Source organism: Mesocricetus auratus, unplaced genomic scaffold (assembly GCF_017639785.1).
Source record: "Mesocricetus auratus isolate SY011 unplaced genomic scaffold, BCM_Maur_2.0 Super-Scaffold_4256, whole genome shotgun sequence".
Classification (NCBI taxonomy): Eukaryota; Metazoa; Chordata; class Mammalia; order Rodentia; family Cricetidae; genus Mesocricetus; species Mesocricetus auratus.
In genome coordinates this window covers 76,965,863-76,978,047 of record NW_024429182.1, presented here as the reverse complement: position 1 = coordinate 76,978,047, position 12,185 = coordinate 76,965,863, and the positions used below count along the sequence as shown (strand labels likewise).

The 12,185-nt window shown below is 43.4% G+C and overlaps 1 pseudogene; it reads left to right on the top strand.

The window, feature by feature from the left end:
- The first annotated feature begins 7,521 nt into the window (after positions 1-7,521).
- LOC101829216 lies at positions 7,522-8,018 on the top strand (annotated as a pseudogene).
- Positions 8,019-12,185: the final 4,167 nt, after the last annotated feature.

Sequence of the window (12,185 nt, the reverse complement as noted above, 5' to 3'; positions counted from 1 at the left end):
GGATTCCTGACTCAGGCTCTGCTTTTTCAGATTGAGTCAAGATGCCTTGTAATCACAGATAACCTGACTGCCCCACAACATGAGACCTCTTGAGAAAATGTGCACATTGAGATTCCAGAGCCTGATAAGGTGGACTACAGCTTATGACAACCTGCTACATATTTTATGAAGAACTATGAGGAAGGAAGGAGCTCAAAGTGCTGAACATGAAAAATGAGGAAACAGATACCATGCTGGTTTAGACATACATTACATATGTGTATGGGAACACTGGCTGTGGGGCTGGAGAGAAGGTTCAGAGGTTGAGAGCTCTTGCAGAGGACCTAGGCTCCATTCCCAACACCCACATGCGGGCTCATAATGGCCTGTACTTCAGTTCCAGGGATCCGGTACCCTTTTCTGGCCTTTGCTGGTACTGCATGCTGGGGGGGGGAACCTAAAAAAATAGCTGCCCAGGCCCAGACCCAGGGTTATCACTTGGCCCTCCCCAACATCCATCCTATCTATGATCTGCTTGAGGACATTAAGGAACCTGACCCGCAGACCCAGAGCTGCAGGATCTCCACAACACAGGGGACCAGCGGGATGTCTACGAAGAGACCTGGGTAGGGGTCGGGGTGGGGTGAGGGCAGTGCATCTAATGTGTAGTGGAGACTAGGGGCTCTGAACCAGACCAATGACTCTTTGCAATGAACACTTGAAGTAGAGATGTATGGAACAAGGACATATGGCATGACTTGTTGGGTTGCACTGCAGCTTCCATAATGAGTTTTTAAATCCCCTCTTTTTATTTTTCTCATTTTATTTTCTTAATTTGTTCTCTTGAATTTTGTTTTATGGGGGGACGGGGTGGAATGCAAAGGGACAGGGAATGGGATCAAGATACGTGATGTGGAAAACACATAGAATAAATAAATTTTATTTAAAAAGTACTCCCTTGGGTGTTGTTTTGTTGCCTTGTGCTGAGCAGTGCCCATCCCCTCAATCCACCCAGGAGTTTAACTTCATCACAAAAGCAATTTGTCATCTTAGGAACTAAACCAAGCTATGTATGGCTGGACTCCGGCTTTTTATGCTCTAATTGAGCTTTTGTGTTGTTCTGTTAAATTTGCTTAGATTAAAAGTATTTCTTTTCAGGTGTGGTAGTGTACACCTTTAATCCAAGTACTTGGGAGGCAGAGGCAGGTGGATCTTGGCCAGTTCGAGGCCAACCTGGTCTATGCAACAAGACCCTGTCTCAAACAAATACTGCTGGTGTAGTGGATTTGATTTGCATAAAATAGAGATTACAAATTAACTGGAATAAATGATTTGCACATGTGTGATGAGAAAGTGAAATGTATTCTAGAAATACCTTAAAATTCAGAAAACAAACAAACAAAAAAACAAAGTAACCAACCAACCAACCAATCAACCAAATCCACTCCTAGATTCGTGTCCTAGACTCACAGAGCCTGTGCTATCTATCCTTCTGCCTTTCCCCTCAGTGGTTTTTCTCTATGCCTGTAATCCTGGGGAGACCAAAGTTGAAAGATTAACACACTTTTTAAATCCCCCCTTCTTCTTTTCTGTAGAGGAAAAGCCTTTCTCAAATTCAAGAGAGGCTGCTTTACACAGAAGGGATGAAAACATAGAAAGAGAAAATAATCTCACTTTGGAGTTATCAAAGAACTCAGTATAGAAATCTAGGTTTGAGAAAATGACTGATGAGACCAGAATTTGCTGAATATATCTACTCCCCTCCCCCATCTTATGGTCCTAGAGATTTAACTCATGGCCTCCTTGAGCATGCTAGGCAGGTGTTCTATCCCTGAACTTCACTCCCAGCCTCCAAATAGACTCCTATTGTTTTGTAATTTATCTAGCTAGTGTGGTGGTTTGAATGAGAATGAGCTCCAATAAGCTCACATATTTGAATGTTTGGTTCCCAATTAATGGAACTGTTTGGGAAGGGTTTGGCTGTGGGAGCTTATTGAAGGAGGTATGCTAGCAGGGGTAGGCTTTGAGGTTTTAAAAGCCCATAGCAGTTACAGTACCGCTTTCTCTCTCTTCCTGCTGCCTGTGGATCAGGATGTAAAGCTCTCAGCTACTGCTACAGCACCATGTCTGTCTGCTTCCTGCCATGATGATCAGGAACTAATCCTCTGAAACTGTAAGTAAGACACTAAATGCCTTGACCATTGTGCTGGAAAGTTTTATGTCAATCTGAGAAGAGGGACCCTCAATTAAGAAAATATCTCCATAAGATCAGGCTGCAGGCAAGACTGTGGGGCATGTTTTAATTGGAGATTGATAGGGGAGGACTCAGTCCATTGAGGATGGTGCCACCCTAGGCTGGTGGTCCTGGGCTCTTTTTTTTTTTTTTGAGACAGGGTTTCTCTGTATAACAGTCTAGCTGTCCTGGAACTCACTTAGTAACCCAGGTTGATATCCTCCTGCTTCTGCTTCCTAAGAGCTGGGATTACAGGTGTGCACCAACAGCTCTTGGCTGGTCCTGGATTTTTTAAGAAGGCCAGCTGAGCAGGTCATGGGGAACAAGCCAGTAAGCTTGTTACATGGCCTCTGCATCAGCTCCTGACTCTAGGATCCTGCCCTGCTTGAGTTCCTGTCCTGACTTCCTCTGATGATGAACAGTGATATGGAAGTGTAAGCCAAATAAACCCTTTCCTCCCCAACTTTCTTTTTGGTCGTGATGTTTCATCATAGCAATAGAAATCCTAAGTAAGGCAACCACAGTGTCTCTTCACAGCAATAGAGTAATAACCAAGACACCTGGTTTGTGCATCCTACTAGAGCAATTGTCCTCAACCTTCCTAATGCTGTTACCCTTTAATACAGTTCCTCATGTTGTCATGACACCCCCATAAAACTATTTTTGTTGCTACTTCATAAGTAATTTTTCTATTTTAATGAATCATAATCTAAATATATTTTGGAGTTAGAGGTTTTTCAAAGGGGTCATGACTGAGAACAGGGTTGAGAACCACTATGTTAGAGAGACATCAAACAGATTAAGACAGAGATAGGCAGATGATAAGCAATAGATAGACAGATAAATAGAGGGACACAGAGAGGGACATGTACAGAGAAGGAGAAAGACAGAGTTGGGAAAGGAAAGAGGAACAATGCAGTAGAGACACTGAGGACAAGAGATGGGACTCCTTGATACCATGGCCAGCTCAGGGGATACCAGCTAGGACACACAATGTTCCTGGCACTATGTGAACTCAGCGGAACTTAAATCCACTCTAGAGAAAGCCTGGAACAAGCCAGATGGGACTGAATTTCTTCAACTTGACATAAAGGAAGGGAGCTTAAAATAAAAGTTAAATTTGTATAAAGTCTATACATTTGTATGACATTATAAAGAAATGAGTTTAAGGCTGGGACGGTGCTCAGTGGTACTTGTATAGTGTGTATGGATGCTTGCCCTGACTCCATTCCCAACACTGCAATAAACAAGCAAACCAAAACAAATGATGTTCTGACCCCACTTCTAACCCATACCTGAGTATGTGCCATAAAGTGTTCCTAATATACACATGGACAAATGTCTGCAGCTATAGATTCAACCAACTGTGGAAAAGAGGGTGGTCATGTCCCCAGGAGCTGAAGATACAGGAGTTATGAGCTGTCTGACTTAGGTGCTGGGTACTGAACTCAGGCCCTCTGGAAGAGTAGTGAGTGCTCTTAACCACCGAGCTGTTTCTCCAGATCCCGGAAAAATACATCTACACTGAACATATCCAGATATTTTTCTTGTCATTATTCATTAAACAATAAAGTAAACAGGTGTTCACGTAGAACCTACATTGTCTTTTGTATTTGGTATTATCAGCTAGAGGTGATTTAAGTTGTATACGTGTAGGTTATATGCAAATCCTAGCCATTTTATATTATTAGCTTGAGCTCCTGTGAATGTCATTATCCCTGGCAATCTTGGACTCAGTCTTGTGGATACTGTGGGATGACTGTACATACATCAATGGCTTTTAAAATGGAAATAGAAATGGGAATAGTATTACAATCATAAGTGCAATAAAAGAACATGCTTGGGAATCAATTGAGCTATAAAGACACAGGATTTATAAAAAGAAAATTGTAAGCATTTATGAAGGGCTTGCAGTATGAACAAGTGGAAAGATAACTTCTCTGTGTGAGAGACTTGACATAGCTGAAACATCAATTCTCTTCAAAGTAAAATATCAGTATAATGAAATTCTTATGAAATTAGGTTTTAAAAGCTAAAGATCATCAGAAATAGTAATAATTAGTAATAAGTAATGATTTCTGGGTATTGTGGTGTATCCCTTTAATCCCAGCACTTGGGAAGCAGAGGCAGGGGAGTTTCCGGCCAGATTGGTCTACATAGTGAGTTCTAGATCAGCCAGAGCTACATAGCAAGACCATGTCAAAAAAGGGGGGGGGGATGATTGAAAATAGTTAAGGAAAATGAAAATGAAAACTAGGGAGGGGGCTTGTCTTATTAGGTATCAGAACATATGGGGAAGGCATAATATTAACATAATTTTAGCATACAAAATGTGCTGGGAAAACTAGATACTTATGCTTGGGTAGGAAGTATCCTAAAATGAAGCTCATGTGTTGAAAGATTGGTCTCCAACACTGGAGATTGGGTACTGAGGGCTCTAGCCAAAATATTAACCCATTGGTGTGTTTGTATTGTATGGTATTACTAAGAAATAGTGGAAACTAGGAGGTAGAAATGAAAGAAACAGTCACTGGAGGTGTGTCCTTATTCTGTCTGTATTCATCAGGGTTCTCTAGAGTAACAGAACTTGTAGAGAAAATCTATTATCTATCTATCTATCATCTATCTATCCATCTACATCTACAGGCTGTAGTCCAACTAATCCAACAATGGAAAGTCCAAGAATCCAGAAGTTGCTCAGTTCACAAGACTGGGTGTCCCAGCTTGTCTTCTGTATATGCTAGAATCCCAAAGAAGTAGGCTCTAATGCCAGCAGACGAAGAGAAAAAGCTTCTGTCTTCTATGTCCTTATATAGGCTTCCTGCAGAAGGTGTGGCCCAGATTAATCTGGATCAAGGGTGTGTGTCTTCCTATTTCAAAGGTCTGGACTAGAAGTGGATTCACCCACTTCAAACTAAGCAAAAATAAATAATCTCTCACAGGTGTGCCCTCAATTGTAGTTCATTCCAGAATTGTTAAGTTGACATCTAAGAATAGCCATCACACTCCCAATCTCTCCCTGTTTCCTGGCTGTCATGAGGTGAGCAGTTTTCCTTAACCATGCCCTTCTTACATGACATTCTATCTTGCCATAGTCCTCAAAACAATGGAACCAGCTAAGTGTGAATGAACGCTTCTGAAATGATGAGCCCAAATCCTTCTTCCCTGCCTTAGTATGAACACCCTGACAAAAGCAACTTGGTGGAAAGGGTTTACTCTGTCTCACAGTTCCAGGTTATAGTCTGTACTGTGGAGAAGTTACAGTGACAGGAGTCTGAGACAGCTGGTCACGCGTTACCCCTATAGTCAAAAAGTAGAAAGCAAAGAATGCATGCATGCTTACGGTCAGCTTACTTTCTTCACTTGTACACAGTTCAAGATCTCCTACCTAGGGAATGATGCCACCCAAAGTGGGCAAGTCTCCTCACCTCAGTTAATGCAAACAAGAAATTTCCCCCATAGACATGTATTTGCTAGCCATTGCTACATAGCAAATTGCTGGTTGAGCAATGATATTGAGCCAGGTATGGTGGCATGCGCCTGTGATCCCACTTGGGAAACTGAAGCAGGGGAAGTATGAGTTTGAAACTAGCCTCGGTTATATAGGGAGTTTAAAGCCAGCTGGAGATATACAATGAGACCTTTTCTGAAAAAGCAACAGAGACAGAACCAAACAACAGTTGTTTAGATTCCAGGACACAGGCATAACTCAATTGGGTCCTTGCCTAAGAGCTTCACAATGCACTAACCATGTGCTTAACAGAGCCGAAGTTCTTGAAATTGTTCACTAGGGAAGAAGGCACTTCCAAAACACCTCTTGTGGGCACATTCTATTTCTTGTGGAGTTCTGGACTAAGTTCCTAAGTTGGTGGGAGGCCATCCTCAGATCCTTGCCAGTTTATTACCTAGAAATTTATCAGAAAGAGAGAGGAGTGTATGTGGGATGGTGGGGATGGGGGTGTAGTTCCATTAGTACTGTGCTTGCTTAGCATGCATGAAGTCTGGGTTTCAGTCTCCAGCACCACATAAAACTGGGCCTGGTGGTGCTTGCCTGTGATGGTAGTACTAGAGAAGTAGAAGCAAAAGGATCAGGAGTTCAAGGTCACCCTTGGCTTGGCTTCATGAGACCTAGTGTCAAATAGAAAAACAACAGACTACATGTAGGGAAAAGAGCAGGGGGAAGACAGAGACAGACAGACAGAGAGAGACAGACAGAAAGATAGACACAGAGAGAGACACACACACAGAGAAAGGCAGAGAGAGAAGAATGAGGAGGTGGAGGAGAAAAGAGGGGAAGAGGAGATGGAAGGGAGAGAGAACATGGAATGGAATGGATTGGCTTGCTATTGTATTTGTAGTAGGTTACAGGGAGTGTACTGTAGGAATGAAGGGCAAAGCCAACAGAAAAGAAAATCACAGTTACTAAAAAAATAGAAAATAAAATTGGGTGTAGTGTCACGTACACATCATCACAGTACTTGAGAGGCTGAGGCAGGAGGATTGCAAGTTGTATAGTCTTGCCTGGAGACACAGTGAGACCTCTCAGAAAACCAGTCCATGACAACCAAACAACAGCAGAAGATGCTTTCCTTATGCATCCATTCCGTTTATATAAAATTATGTATTTATGTGGCATTGATGTGCAGCTGTGCTCCAGACCCAATGAGGGAGCTGTTTGCTCACAAAGTTAATGTCCATCATTGTGATTTGGAGGTCTGCACACCCAGAAGTTCATGTTTTAGAGACCCAGTGCCCAGGATGGTGGTGTTGGTAGTGATGAGGCCTTTAAGAGATGGGACCAAGTGACAAATCTTTAAGTCATTTGGGAGAGTGTCTCACAGAGGGATTGTGGTACCTCAGTATTGGCTTTGTGTTTTGAGGTGTGATCTTTTCTCTTGGCTACACCCCACAATTTGTCATAGATTCCTGTTGGAGCTTCACACTGTGTGGCCTCCAATACTGTGAGCTAAACAAACACCTTTTCTTTAAAAACATATAATCACATATATTTGTTTATTTGTATGTATGTGGCTCTATGTGCCATGGCACATGTATGGAGGTCAGAGGACAATTTGTCGGAATTCCTTCTCTCCTTCCACCTTGTAGGTTCTGGGGATCGAACCTAGGTCATTGGGTCTTGTGGCAGTGCCTTTTCCCTCTAAGCCATCTTGCTGACCCTTAAGCCTGTTTTTGGTTTGTTTGTTTGTTTTAAAAATAAATCCAGCCAGCCTCGGGTATTTTAGATAACAACAATGATGATGATGAGCCCGCTTTGCAGTTGCTGTCCCCTGTTGCCTCTTCCTGCAGCCATGGCCAACCCCACCGTGTTCTTCGACATCACGGCCGATGGCGAGCCCTTGGGCCTCGTCTCCTTCGAGCTATTTGCAGACAAAGTTCCAAAGACAGCAGAAAACTTTCGTGCTCTGAGCACTGGAGAGACAGAAAAGATTTGGATATAAGGGTCCCTCCTTTCACAGAATTATCCCAGGATTCATATGCCAGGGTGGTGACTTCACACGCCGTAATGGCACTGGCGGCAGGTCCATCTACGGAGAGAAGTTTGAGGATGAGAACTTCATCCTGAAGCACACAGGTCCTGGCATGTTATCCATGGCAAATGCTGGACCAAACACAAATGGTTCCCAGTTTTTTATCTGCACCGCCAAGACCGAGTGGCTGGATGGCAAGCATGGTCTTTGGGAAGGTGAAAGAAGGCACGAACATTGTGGAGGCCATGGAGCGTTTCGGGTCCAGGAACGGCAAGACCAGCAAGAAGATCGCCATTTCTGACTGGGGGCAACTCTAATTCTTCTGACTTGCGGGCTTCTTACCCACCAGACCATTCCTTCTGTAGCTCAGCAGAGCATCCCCCTCATCCTCGCATTCCCCTCGCCCCCGCACCCCGAACCCCATCTGCTCGCAATGCCCTGTCGTCTCTGCACTCATTGAAATTCTTTGGGTTCCATATTTTCCTCATCCTCCTCCAAGTCTATCTGGATTGCAGAGTTAAGTTTATGATTATGAATAAAAACTAAGTAAAAACTGGAAAACAAACAAACAAAAAACCAACAATGACGAGAAAAAAAAACCACATTGTCCTAGTTTGGTTTCTGTTACTGTGATTAACCGCATGATCAAAAGCATCTTGGGGGAAAGAAGGACTTATTTTGCCTTACAGGTCATATAGTTCATCAAGGAAAACTAAGGAAGGAACCGGAGGCAGGAACAGAAGCAGAAGCTATGGAGGAGCGGTGCTTACTGGCTTGCTCTCTGAGCCTGGTTCAGCCTGCTTTCTTATACAACCCAGACCATCAACCCAGAGGTAGCACGGTCCCCAGTGGGCTGGGCCCTCTCACAACAACCTTTAATCAAGAAAAGGACCCCACAGACTTATCTTCAGGCCAATCAGATGGAGGCTAGTCTCAGTTGAAGTTCTTTCCAGGCAACTCTAGTTTGGCTCAAGTTGATAAAAACTAACCAGCACATTCATCCATGCTTCCTGCCGGTTCTGCACCAACACCCTCCAGAGCATCTTCGGACACACTATTCCTTTCACCTTCTGCATATCAAAATATGGTGATGCCCGCCTTTAATTCCAGCACTCGGAAGGCAGAGGCAGGCGGATATTTATTAAAGTCATTGTTGAAAAAGTATCTTAGGTCCTCCTCTTCACATACCTTTGTACTTATTGGTTTACTAACTACAGGAGTTTTATTGTCCTAAATTTACAAACAAACTGTGTTGCAGAGACGTTTAAGTTACCCATGTAACCAAAGCTAGTAATTAATGAGGTAGTGAGTCAAACCTAGCTCAACTGGTCATTGATCTTAACCTCAGGAGCACCTTCTGTCTTGTCTCACAGGAGACCTCTAGTGGTCACATCCCAAACTGCAGGCTTATCGTTCCTTTTGAAGGAAAAACTTCAGGCTGTTGTTAATCAAGAAGATTGGTCATCCTGGGGCTGGGGTGAGAAAGGAGGGAGGGAGGGACAGGGGCAGGGGTAGCGACCCCGAGGCACCAGGGAGTCTGTGGGAGGTCTGATTATGTTGTGAGGTATGGTAGATCCCGTGCCTGAGAGCCAATTACCACATTTTCAGACATTTTATGAGTAGTAGGTTAATCACTGCTGTGGGGCATGGAGGCACATGCCTACAGTCCCAGCACTTGGGCTCAGGCTCAGGCATCGAGTTGGAAGCCAACCTGGGTTCCTTAACAAGACCTTGCCTTAAACAAACAAACAAACAAACAAACACACAAAACCCAAAATAAAAATAATGATGACTACCTGGACCTTGTGGCCCAGGCCTTTAACACCAGCACTCGGGAGACAGAAACAGGCAGATCTTTGAGTTCAAGGCCAGCCAAGTCTACAGAGTGAGTTCCAGGACAGACAGGGCTACACAGAGAAACTCTGTTGCAAAATAATAATAATGATGATGAGAATGATAATGGCAATAATAACAATAACACAGAGTACCTGGCCTGTGCCAGGCTCTGTGCAAAGAGGCTTTTATAAGTACCTTTTGATCTTTCTCAAAATAATCCTATGCAAAAAAATCACTGCTATTTTTCCCATTTTTATAGATGACAAAACTGAGTTCCAGAGATGTTTATTATAGAGACAGACTGGAACCTTAGTGTACCCCATTCCAAACACCTTCTCCCATCTTTTTTGTTTAAAGCAAGGTTTCACTATGTAGGTCAGGCTGTCTTCAAACCTTACCTCCTGCCTCAGCCCCCTGAGTGCTGGGGTTAGCTGGAGCGGCCAAACCCTGCTCTGACGTTCTTCTCAAGGAGAAGACTCTCTGGACATGTTCTATTTCCCTTCTTCTCTCTCCCTCTCTCTGTAGGACTAAATAACATTGCTATGAGTTTTTTTTTGGTTTTATGAGACAGGCTTTCTCTGTATTGTTTTGGAGGCTGTCAGTCCAGCCCGGACTCAAACTCACAGAGATCCGCCTGCCTCTGCCTCCCGAGTGCTGGGATTAAAGGCGTGTGCTACCACTGCCCGGCTGCTATGAGTTTTATATGTGGAAGCAGAGAATGGATTACGGTGGGGGTAGTGTTTATAAGGTGTTGGCTTATTTGTGGTCATTATGAGCTTGTTCTTAGGTTCTGGGATTGTCCTGGACCCATTGCTTACCCCTGTAGGCTGGGTCCTTGCCTTTGACTGGACACCACCACAGAGCAGAATTTGACATGAGTGAATTCTTAGGTGAGTGTCATAGCATATCTTAAACAGAAGCAATGATCTGACTCATCAGTGTGTGGACACCACAGCCAACAGACAAGGTCTAAAAGTCTCTGTCTCCGGGCACCTTGGACCCAGTGTTTCAGGACCCTTTGGAATGCAGCATGAACAGTTCTTACAGCAAACTTTCCTTGCAAAGCTGGCTGACAAAAGGCTGCACTTTAAGTTCTGACTTGCCAGGAAGGAAATGGAGGCGTGCTGGGTTCCAGGAAACCATTTTCTACCCGTGTCCTCATGGGCCTTCCAGGTGCCTGGGGTTCAAGTTCACAGTTTGGCCTATTGGTTTCACTTTCCCCCCTGCTTAAAGTTTTATTTTATGTATTAATATTTTAGAATGTATGAAAATTTTGCCTGCACAGAGGACATCAGATACCTTGACACTGCAGGAGTTGTAGATGGTTGTGAGCCTCTGTGTCGGTGCTGGGGATTGAACTAGGGTCCCCTGAAGAGCAATTTGTGCCTAAACAGCTGTGCCATCTCCCCAGCTCCTCATTCTTGTTTTTATTTCACAGCTTTGAATGGTTCCTATTTTGTCTTTTTTGAAGCTGGCACGATAGAAAGATCAGGAAAGACCTTGAGCTACCCTTTTTACCCTTGGCTCATGTGCTCTGACAACCCCCCCAACACCCTTGGAGAGAGGTTCTAATTTTTCTGATCTTGTGTGTGTATGTTTACTCTGGAGGTCAAGGGTGTAACATCATTTACTTACAGCAGGGGGCAGTACAATGTAGCAGATAAGTGTCTAAGGCTGTAATTGGGTTTGAAATTGATTTCTATGTGATTACAGGTCTTTTTCAGTGAGAAATATTTTGACTATGCAAACTCCAATGCAGATATAACTGTTTTTAAATTTACATGTAATTACTGCCCCAATATTATATATGTATATATATTATATACATTATAAAATGTAATAAGATGAAATTAAAATGAAAAAGATGAAATTCACCTTAACATATTTTACTGACAACCAATTGCACATATTAAAAATATCTGGGTGGCTGTTTGTGCATGCCTTTAATCCCAGCACTCAGGAGGCAGAGGCAGGTGGATCTCTGTGAGTTCGAGGCCAGTCTGGTCTACAGAGTGAGCCCCAGGACAGGTTCCAAAGCTACACATAGAAACCCTGTCTAAAAAAAAAATCAAACAAACAAACAACACACAGCCTAGACTGGGGGGATGGCTTGGTGGTTCAGCACATTTACTAGACTGGAGGGATGGCTTGGTGGTTCAGCACATTTACTGCTCTAAATAGTGAACCTCAGTTCTGTTCCCAGCCCTGCACGGTGACTCACAACTTCCTGTAACTCCAGTTGCTGGGGATCCAAAACCTTTTTCTGGTCTCTGAGGACTCCTGAACACAGGCGGTATACACATGTTCATCCAGGCTCACAACCATGCACATTAAACATTTTTAATCTTAAAAAAAAAAGACATTCAATCCCAGCACTCGGGAGGCAGAGGCAGGCAGATCTCTGTGAGTTCGAGGCCGGGCTGGACCGATAGCCTCCAAAACAATACAGAGAAACCCTGTCTCGTAAGAAACCAAAAAAAAAAAAAAAAAGACATTCATTTTTTAATTTATTGTCTTAGTTATTTTTCTATTCCTGTGACAAAACTCCATGGCCAAGAAACTTATAAAAGAAAGCATTTCAGAGGGTTAGAATTCACAGCAAAGCCATGGCAATGGAAGTAGCTGAGAGCTCACATCTTGATCTGTAG